The following is an 11,379-nucleotide window of genomic DNA, read 5'->3' on the forward strand; positions in this document are numbered from 1 at the left end:
GGGGGATGATGACTGCCCTGGTTTTGCTTCAGATGCATTGGTGGATGCGCACCAGGTTTGTTTGAGCTTGCCCAGCCACAGCATCACATTGGTGGCTCGTGTTTATCTTCTGGTCTATCAAGACCCCCAAGTCCCTTTCGGTCGTGGTGCTAGCAAGCATATCACTGCTGAGCCTGTAAGTATGCTGGGGGTTCTTCCTACCAAAGTGCAACACCTTGCACTTTTCTGCATTGAAGGCATCAGATTTTGACTAGCTCACCTTGAGAGTGTGTCCAAGTTGGTCTGTATCCCTAGCCTATCCTGCGATGTGACCACCCTCCCCCATAATTTGCTATTGTCCATGAACTTGGCCAGTTTACATCTGACTCCCGAATCCAGATCATTGAAGAAAATGTTAAAGAGTGCTGGCCTGAGTACCAAGCCCAGAGGGACTCCACTGGTAACCCTGTGTCACATTGATTTTCTCCTTTCAACTAGGATTCAGTCTCTAATATTTACCAGATCCTTTCTGTTAGCACTGGATTTATGACCCAGATACCTTGTTCTGGGAAGATTCAAACCCTCATACTGACCACAAACTTTCCATTCAATAATAGGCAAATTTTATTGTTACACAATGATAGCTGATAAAAATAATGCAAATAATGCTATATCTACCAGTCCTAGAGCTGTCATCAGAGGGAAGGTATGTCTGGCCAGGATGAAAGCTTCACTCTAAGGTTCTCTCTTGAATGTCAGATGTCAGCAACCTGGAGGTTGGAGGCCAAGGCCCAGTGGGGTGGATAAGATGGGCTGGTGGTATGACTTCTGTCCATGGTGCCTTGGGTTCTCCTGTCGGAAACATTTTTTTGCTCTGAAATCCCTTTTTTGTATTCTTTTCCTCTCCTGATGACTTTTCATTCATGGGCATCACTAATTTGTCTCTCAGTGGTCATCATCATACTGTCCCGTTCTGTCCTATTAGCATATTCTTTTGTTTCACAAACCCATCAGATGCACACATCCTACTTTGGGCTTTCTCAGTATCCTCCTAATTTGGTCTTTTCACCTAAACCAGAAAGCCCAAGGTGTCTCAGTTAGGCACTGTGACCTGGTGCCACCTTATCTCATGTTACAGAACGGTGTGGAACATGCTTACAATTTCCCAGCCTGTGTGTCTATCCCTGTCTGCCTTGAAGCCTGTGAAATTGTATGACAACCAGGCTTTTAGAAATCAGTTAACCCTTGCCTTTGCCCTGGACCATTGTTCTAATGCATATCTGTTTTACCTATAAGCCAACTCCCCAAATCAAGCCTCAAAATACCATTTTCTAGCCATAACTTTCAGCATAATTTAGGACATTGTTCATAGTCAGGAATCCATGTATATGCACATTGTGACTGTCATACATAGTAGTATGATTGTGTTATTCCCAGATAACCTGTAAATAATAAAGCCATTTAGGCCAGGATTAAAACAAATTAAATGGAAATAAGGCTAATAGCAAGTTTATTTTTTTTCCTATTTCATTTTTAATATTGTTACAGTTATGCTTTCCACCCATCATCCTCAAAATGGCTGATTGGCCAACTCCCCTAGATATCTATTTGGAAATAGATCATTATCCCCTCTACCTCAAAATATTTGTTGGCATATTTTGTGGATGTTGATATTAAAGAGCCCTGATCACTTCACAGTAAAGAGTGTCACAAATGTCTTCCTTGTATCTACAGAGCCAGCCAGATTTCTCCTCTCCGGACTTTTTTTGGATTGGTATTTATTTAGGTCTTTGATGTTGGTTTTTGTAATACCTTAATTCCCAAATTGCTGTGAAGTGTATAATTTTATAGGTTTCTACCTCTTATGCTATCAAGAGAGTTGTCTTCTTTCTTCACAGTTTCTCGTTTTATTATTGAAAAATCCATTTCTTGGCTTTCACCATGTCTCTAAAACACACACACAAACCTTCTCCCATGTAGGCTTTAGGGTATATTAAAATCCTATTTTGTTTTACAAGCACCTTAATCTTATTTCATCTTTACTTCCAGTTGAGAATTGGTGAAGCATTGAGGTAAGCCCTAGTTATAGAAGAAACAGACAACAAACTTTTAGACATTAAGGTTGTTAGTTTTCTTAATTTCACAGTCTTCATGGGAGGTTCTGTAAAAAGGCTTTATGAGGTAAGTAAAGGACATTTTGGGGCAATAGAAATTCAGCCTCTGTTGAAAACATTATTAGTTTCCACTTGGAAGCACACTATACACAACACATTACATAAAAGTTTAATTACAACATCATGATTCCTTGACAAGCACATCACACATTTAATCATTGCAAATACTTTGGCACTGTATCTTTTCTAGTGGTGCTAAGGTGATAGTTAAGGGCTTACATTTATACTGTAAAACAGATTAATATTTAGTGTTTCTCAGATGTAGAAGGAAGAAGAAAATGCTTTGTGGGGGTATAGAACCAGGCACTGCTACTGGAATGAGACTGTATTTCTACCCTGGTATTTGGAGTCGGGGTTGAGATGAGTCCTTGAATCAAGTTGAAATAGCAGTGAAGACAAGAAAACTTTTGCTCAAATTGGGTTAGCAGTTAAGCTTTAACTCTAACAAGCTCTATAAACTTGAACTGAACTGCTACATTGCTTTTTTTCTGCTCAGGGTTGGTGTTTTATTTGGAGTAGCTATTTTTGACTTGCCAATCCAAATAAAGAGTAAATCTATTTTGATGTGAAGATATACTTTGCATTGAAACTAAAATGTGGTTAAATGCCTTTTTATATGGGCATTTCTTTCTTTTTAGGAAATGTACTGAGTAGATGTCACACACAACCAAAATTAACTGATTTTATATGAAGTGTTTGTTTGTTTGTGGCTATTATACACTGGGATGCTGAATAGCAAATGTTGATCTGATCCACAAAGTACAGTTTATACATTAGATTTCTGAAATTTCAGCATAATCCTCTATGGTCACAAAGACAGTGATTGAAAGTCACTAAGGGTGAAAGCATTTAACTACTAAACAATGAAGCAATCAAGAGTATTCACAGGAATATTCTTTCAGGTGGTGTAACTAGCAGATTGGGGAAAAAATAGCCTGAGGCAAAAGGAAGACTTCATATATGGTTCCTATACCAAAGCTAACTAATATAACTGGACTGGAGCCAAAGATATTCAATGTGGATAGTGTTTCTACTGTTTTTCTGCTACTGAGAAAACTTACTTTGAGGGTTTGTCTAGGTGGTTCCTCCCAGAAAAATGTGGAGCTAAGGGTCAAACTGGAAATAAGGCCATTTTACCCTCAAATGAGAGTATCCCCACAAATGAGCTTGGGCTTCACAGCTTTGAGGTTTTTTCTTAATATTTCTGAGTTTCTATTTGCAGACAGAACTTGAGAGACAGATAGGCACCAAATCACCTGACTTACTAAAATCATGGAAATGTGTACAGTTCTGTTCCTATTACAAAAAGGAGGCAATCTCATTTAGAATGAAGCTAAACACAACATTAGAGGAGGCTGAATATTTATGCAGAATGTTTGTTTTTCTGAATTCATTTTCTTTAATAATTTCATTCCATTTGCAAAGTAAGGAAGAAAGAATGAAAGAGAAAAAGAAAGACTTGACTTTTAACTACTTTATTCAGGAGTTTGAGGTACAAAAAGTTGGCCCCTTCACGGTCCAGGTCCAATAAACAAAGCAAAGACAAACAAATTACCATCAAACCAAGAGCACCATGTCATCACATTCATAACATCACATTGTGACAGACACCTTTGCTGTATTTCACATCGTGCCTAACATGCCGTTATGTCACTGGGACACCGGCCATATGGTTGTGCAGACCAAAGCCCTCTATAAACAAACAATTCCTATCCTGTTCTATCCTATCATACACATAACAACACTTTCAACTTCCCATGCAAGGAAAAAGCAGCCTGCTGAGGGGCTGGGGCATGACACGAGGTGGGAGTTGCTGTCCGACACTGAGTCTGCCTGGTCATCCAGATTGGTCATGAAATCAGAACACGTATTGAAAATGGCTGTCCTCCACATGGCACAACAGTCCCTCAAGGATCCAGTGTGCCTCAAAGGTGGGCAATGCCTGCCAGAGCACAGCATGCTCAAACTCCAGCAAGAGGAGCACCTGTACCAGGAGGCCGATAAGCCACAGGGCATCATCTGAGCTGGTCCTAGCAAGCCGGTTGCAGCAGCTCTTGAGGACAATCATCTTAGCCTGACCCAGTAGAAAGTTTGCCAGGCAGATGCCAGGCAGTTTGCCAGGATGCCCACTTGACTGCCTGGTATGGGTAGGAGCACACAAGAGGCTCCTGCCCAGTGCCCACAGTGGTGGCTTGAGGGTGACAAAGAGTGGCTGCAGGCGGGGACAGTCAAGGAAGGAGTGATAGAGGCTCTCCTCAATGCCCCTGGGGCAGAAGGGGCAGGCAGTTGAGGCAGCTGGGTCAAAGAAGGACACCAACATGCCAGTGGCTAGGATGCTATGCAGCAACTGCCACTGCAGGTCTCCAGTCTTTTTGGCTGTTCGCGGATTATACAATATGCACCAAGCCAGGTGGGCCAGTGGGGAATCTGGTGGCCCCAGATGCTGTCGCCACAGTGTATCAGGGTGGCCTGCCAGCACTTGGACATGGCAGATGTGAACCACCCAGGTATAAAGGCTTCTGCACAACAGAAAAGCAAAGGGGGAACCCATGTCACTGTTGGGAGACATGGGGAGCATCAGCAGGGTGCCAGGCCTGCCAAAAAGAAAGAAAGTCTCATAAATCCTGCCTCCCAACACATGTACACACCAGGTACTAGGAGAACACTCTAGCATAAATCAGACACCCAAAGTCACTAACAAGGAGAAAAGCCTCTTCAAGTCAGTCCCACTCCTGAGCTGCTTATCCTAGAGCAACTGATCCTTGCTTAATGCTCTGCTTACATTGAATCATTAGGTGCCTATACTTCCATGGAGGTTGACTCAAAAAAAAAAAAAAAAAAAAGGAGAGGGAATAGTGGTGATGTCTACCCTTTGCACAATAGTGAAAGAGTTAGGACACTCACCTAGGAAGTGGAAAATTTGAATTTCACACTCTTCTCATAATGAGAGGATCTGAATCCAGATGTCCCATTTTACAGAGGAGTGTCCTAACCAGTGACATATAGAATGGGATGAAAATGGGGAAAGGCATTATAATTGGGTGGCCTACCTGGGTGGCTTCTTCAGGTGTTCTTTGTTTCCTGCCAGTTCTTTGATACAAAACATTCTTTTAGACAAAACAAGCCAACCAAACAAACAAAATCAAAAGAAAAGCATGTTGTGCTATCCCAGACCTTGGAATAGCTACCCCTTTGGCTCCAGTCCCAGCACAGTAGCCTGGCCTCTCCTCTCCATGCAGCAAGCAGTTCAACTCATGACTTGTCTTTTTTGGTTTCTCCCTTCTCTCTCCCCTGGGGTTTTCATCTCCCAATGGGGCACTTCCTCATTATCCATGTGCCAGGCAGCTGGGCTCTCTCAACTGGGATTATTGCTCACTTTGAAAGGGACAGGCAGACCTTTTACAGGCATTCTCAACTCCTCCAGTTGAAATTGGGCAGCCAAAATTGCAAGTCATAGGGAAATAAGGAAAACACAAAAGAGACCGTGTTTCTCTAGCCTTGTGGTTAAGGCACTCCTTGGGGGGAGTGGGGGATGCCATGGACTTTAAATCCTACAAACACAACAAAGTAGTGAATGCAGAATGCAAAAAACATTCTACAAATCCTTTTGGAACATAGAAGTCTGCTTTCTCATAGATGCCATGAGACTATTCATCAAGATTCAACTTAACATGCCGGTCACCTTACTTCAACGTTTCACGATTCTGAAAATATCTTTCAGAAACATCAGTCAGCTGTTTCATGTTTTCTTGCATAAATATATTAGTTCTTTTTTGTTGTGTTTTTAATGCATTTTTTAATAACTTTTTTTTTGTTTTTTTTGCTTTTGCCCCCTACAATTCATTGGAACTAAACAAAATACTAAAAGCTGTTTTCTTTTCCTAACCAAATACTTAGGTAACTAGTTAACATTAAAGTGTATTTGTAATAACATAGTTTATGGTATACTCTTGTGGAATTTAAAAATTTAGAATACACCATGTAGTTCTTAAAAAACTACAATATGCATAAACTACACATTCAATGCACATGCCGGAGAGAATTTTTTTCAATAATCAAGTATTACCCTTGAGAGCAGTTTTACAGTAGCTGAGTTTACAAGCTGCAGAACTCAGGTTCATTAAAATGCCTTGCTGCCAATATAAGGACTGAGAGCACAACACAGCTCTTTTACATTCAACTTTTATTCAAGCTTCAGATGTTTGTTTACCTTACAGCATACATCAGATGTAAACATTTAAGTAAGTCTGTTTAATTTTATACCTATGATAATTGTTTTCATGTAAATCATATTGTACAGTAGTTAGGGTAATTAATGACTTTCTTTTAAAATTTCATTTTACTTGAGAAGTGTCTCCAAAAGATTATTTTTCACACTGCCATAAGAAATAATGGCATCTGTTGTTATCCATTAATTAAAAAAAAACAAACCCATAACAAATTGTCTTTGGAACAACATTCCAAAGACATTCACAGAATGTATCTTGTGTACTGTTTAAAGCATATTAATCTCAAAGGAGGTTGAAAAATGTTCTCAAAATTGGCCACTATGTTTTCTTGCATTCCACTCTGTTTATGATTACTGCAAAAAACAAATGCTTATTCATAAGGCCCACTACTGTGATCTAATATAATTTTTATGCTCCTAACATAATTTACCATTATTATTTCAATAATGGAAAATGTTGATGGGGACAGAAGTAAACTTGACTTTTTAAATGGCGATTTTTGACTGTCCCAAAATTTTTCTATCTTAAAAACAAACAAACAAACAAAACAAACAAAACCCAGAAAAACTCAACAAAATAAAGCACAGAATCAAAACTTATCACGTGGTATCTTTCAGTTTCTGGTAGCTTGGGATAGAAGCTAATGACTACATTCCCTTTTCTCTAATTATTGCTGTTATTTCCATTAGATTCCCCTTCACAAATGTTCATATATGTATGTATGTATGTATTAATCATCATGATTATTATTATTATTTGCATTAGGAACACAGATAGCAACAAATTCCTTCTGTAAACACCTCTTTTATTGAGTACAACAGGTTCAAAGCAATAGGAGCTGTAGGTGCTCAGTGTCTGAAAATGAGGCTTACTGTATATGTAATACTTTGTGTCATTTGTGTCCTCCTCAGTTCTTTCCCCTTTACCTTTTTTCCTCCTATTATGTACAGCCACTATGGAATACATTTGTGTTTAACCTGCTGAATTGTTTTGTTATGTAGAAAAAATAGTTCCATGCATTCTGTCCTGAACTTGACACTGGAACCTTGCAAACTGTTTGAACAGTCTGCTGAATGCTATCCTTTTTCAGGAAGAGAAACTGAGCAATTAGAATTTGATATGGCACATTTTACAATCCATCTGGCAGGAGCCAGGGGAAATAACAATGAAATGTAAGGCTCATTCGTGTTGGCAAGTGGCCTGCTTAGATAATAGATAATTAAGACTAGAGATAGGCAAAATACATTCAGAGTGGTTAAAATCAGAGGAATTTCACATTTTCCATAAAAAATATAATTTCTTTCACTCCAGATTGTATCTACAAAATAACCTCTGTTATTTTATTCTCTGTGGGAATAAGAAAGTCGAAATTTTAATAGAAAGTAGAATTAGAAGTTATAATCTACTTGAAATAAGACCACTGTCATACTGAGAACAGTGATTAAGAGCAGTAACCACTATTGTCTCATTGTTTCATTGTACTCCCTCGTCTGTCTGCATCCATCTGCTCTTATTTTTTCATTAGATTAGAAACCCCTTCAGGCAAACACTATATTTTCTTTATGTACAAATACAGCACCAAACACAACGGGGATCTCTTCCATTATGAAACTCCTTGCCCCTACAAAAGTACAAACAACAACAATAATAGGAACAATCCAGTATACACAGTCCACAGAAAAATAGAGCTAAAAATTCACCTCCGCAACATTTGGAATACCAGTTAACAAAGAGTCATATTGATCAAAGAAAGTAGTGAGATAGTCACCAGTGGGTAGACCCAAATTATTATACCCATTTAGGCATTGTCCCAGGATCCTAATCAATAGTCCTAATCATAATTCTGGATTAGCATCTAAATCAATGTTACTAATTCTTGGTCATGTACAAGGATGTTTATAGGCATAATAGAAAGAGGAGCCTCCAAAGGGCATTCTAGAGAGCATAGATACTGGCCTAGAGGCATCTAGAGCTAGCTAACAGGCAATCTAGACACAGTGATATTTCTGAATACTTACTCTTCTTCAGAGTGTTGATGCCTGAATCAGAGTTGTACATTAACTGCCTCCATCACACCAGGACACAAAATGTCTAGAGGAGAGGAATCTAATTCACAAACAGGAACTGAATTCAGTAGAAGGTGCAGCACTTACAGTCGCATAGAATCTTAAGGTTCAAAAGGACCTCAAGAATCATCTGCATAAACCAACTCTGAGAGATATCTATTCATTTTCTTCTTGAGATTCAGTAACTTTCTTTGACACTCTGTTCCATTGTTCTCCTGATCTTAAGTTAAGATGTTTTTCTTGAGATATGAATCTACTTGCCATGTGTACTGCCTTCTGAGTCAAGTGATAACTATATTTCTCCATCTTCTTTATGACAGCTGTTCAAGTATTGCAAAGTGTTATCATGTTTACTCCCTTTTCCTTTTCTTTCTAAGTGATATATACCAACTTCTTTCAGCTTTTCCTTGTACAGCTTTTTTAAAAACATTTTTTTTCATTTATTTTGTGTGTCTAGATCTTCAGGTTTTCTCTTTTACATCCTTTTTGTACTGAAATGGTCTAAACTAGATACAGTACTGCAAGTAAGGCCTAGCTATCATCTTTTCTCAGTCTTAGATTACAATACTTTTGTTGAAGCAACTCTAAATTTATTTTATATTTTTTTTTCTATAGGATTCATATTCTGATTCATTTTCTGACCTATATTGACTTTGTGAGCTATCATAACTCCAAAAGCATCCTTGCAAAACTACTGCCAAATTGACTAGTCACTATTCTGTAATTATGCATTGGGTACTTCTTTATTATAGGTAGCACCTTATACTTGTCTTTGAATTGCATTCTATTAACTATTTCCCTCTTTTATTATTATTTATCTTGGTCCCCTCATATTTTAATAATGTCCTCTGAGGTATATGACAGTCCTCTAAGAATTTGATCACTCTACTCCTAGGGCATGTCTACACGTGTGCATTTAATGCACATTAGCCTGATTTAAGGAGCATTAAGGGTGTGTGTCTACATGTGTGCACCCTGAATGCACCTTAAAATGGCAATTTTAGGCTAATTGTACCTAAATTTAATACCTGCATAAAGCAAGTATTGAATTTAGGTGTGATTAGTTAAAGCTCATTAAGGCACATGTAGATGCATTAATGTGCATTAGCACAGGGACTTCAGTTCAGGGCTCCTGGCTGGCCACCTCTCCTCCTCCAGGGCTGGACTTCTTCCCAGCAACCTTTAGCTGCAGGCTGTAAAAGCCTCCTGCCATTTTGTGCCTTAGAGCACACAGCACAGGGAGCTTGAAGGAGCCAGTGCTGCCTCCAGGAACCTACCAGGCCCTATGCACCCCCTTGAACAGGACACGGGAAATCTCTGCACAACCTGTCCCCTAGCTGGAGCTGCTCCTTGGCCATAGGTCAGTGTTACAAACAGATACATCCTGCTGTGTCCTCTGCCCAGCCCTGAGATTCCCCCCAGGGCTGCTGATCCTGCTCTTTATGGTAGCAGGGACAGCATCTTCTCCCTGCTGCCCCTAACTCCCAGCTCTGTCAATTTGCAGGCACAGTGCTGAAGCATCTCTGCTGTGTGGGTCCCCATCCCTCACCATGCCCTTGTCCAGGGTGCTGCTGGCAGCCATCCAGGGATGGCATTGCAGGGACAGCAGTGTAGGGGCCCAGAAAACTGGTGCAGGGAACATGTCCACCAAATTGATCCCATCAAGCCCTGGCTCTGCCCACATGCCAATACTCATTCCAAGCACCCAGGCCCCCAACTGGACCTGGGAGGATGCATGACCTTGTGGCACTCTGGGGCAGGGCCAACGTCCAGAGGCAGCTTACATGGGGTGGGTGCTCAAATACCTACATTTATGAGGCCTTTTCAGCTGGAATGTGTGTGTAAGGCCACTCCTGGATGGCTCAACAGTGCTGTGTGAAGGCCAAGGTCTTGCAGGCAGAGTGGGTGGCCATGACTGATATCAATCATTAGGTCTGGTAATGCCCAGAAGACTATGCCCTTCATTTAGGAGTTAACCTGAATTCTGGTGCCCTGGGAAACAGGCCACACTGCTGTGAGTGCTGCCAGCAGGGGCAGCCTGCCCTCACCCACACTCCACCCTAACACCTCTGGGGACACGTCACCGGAGGAGGGGACCTCAGGCCTTCAGAGACCCACTCTGTTGCATCCACTGGCTGCTCAGGGAGCCTAGGGCTAAGACCAGCCCCACACTCAGCCACAAGGAGCAGCTAGCCATGCCACTGTTGGCTACCAGTTCCCCTCCGGGGGAGGGGGGAGGCATGGCCAGGCGGCAGCCTGCCACTCACTGCAGGTCATGAACACTTGAGGCCTTCTGCAAGTCTGATATCATTCCATTCATAGTTACTTTTTGCTAATTTAGATCATTCTGATTGACTATTCAAGCCCAAAAGTCATTCTGTTTGGCTCACATATTCCTAACTTACTTATGGAAAAGTTATGAGCAGGGATTCTGATTATCTCTCATAAAAAAAATCCCCAATTTTAGATTTAAAAAAGTGTATATATAATATATATATTAGTGGGTGATGAGTATATTAGTGGTGTTTCATTTTATCATGGAAAAATCTGGATTTGGGGTTACTGTTTTTAATCCAAAAGTTGGGAGATTTTTAAAAATTTTATTTTAGAGAAAACTAGAATCCCTAGTTGTGAGGGACTGCATTAAAAGCCTGAAGTATAGTTATTATGTCTACCACATTTCCTTTTATCCAAAAATCTGATTATCCAGAAAAAAAAAAAAAATTAAATGTGATTTGCTTTTAACAACTCTGTATTGACTCCTAAGGACGACCCTTCACCCTACAGGTGTTTACAGACTGTTTCATCATTTAGTATTTTATAATTTGCTATAGTAACTTTTTAGGTAGTGAAATCAAACTGACTGGGCTATAATTCTCTGTGTCCTTCTTTTTCTTCTTTTTGAAGGAACGCACTATGTTAGCTTTCTCT

The sequence above is a fragment of the Alligator sinensis genome, unplaced genomic scaffold (genome assembly GCF_000455745.1).
Source record: "Alligator sinensis unplaced genomic scaffold, ASM45574v1 scaffold332_1, whole genome shotgun sequence".
NCBI classification, from domain to species: Eukaryota; Metazoa; Chordata; order Crocodylia; family Alligatoridae; genus Alligator; species Alligator sinensis.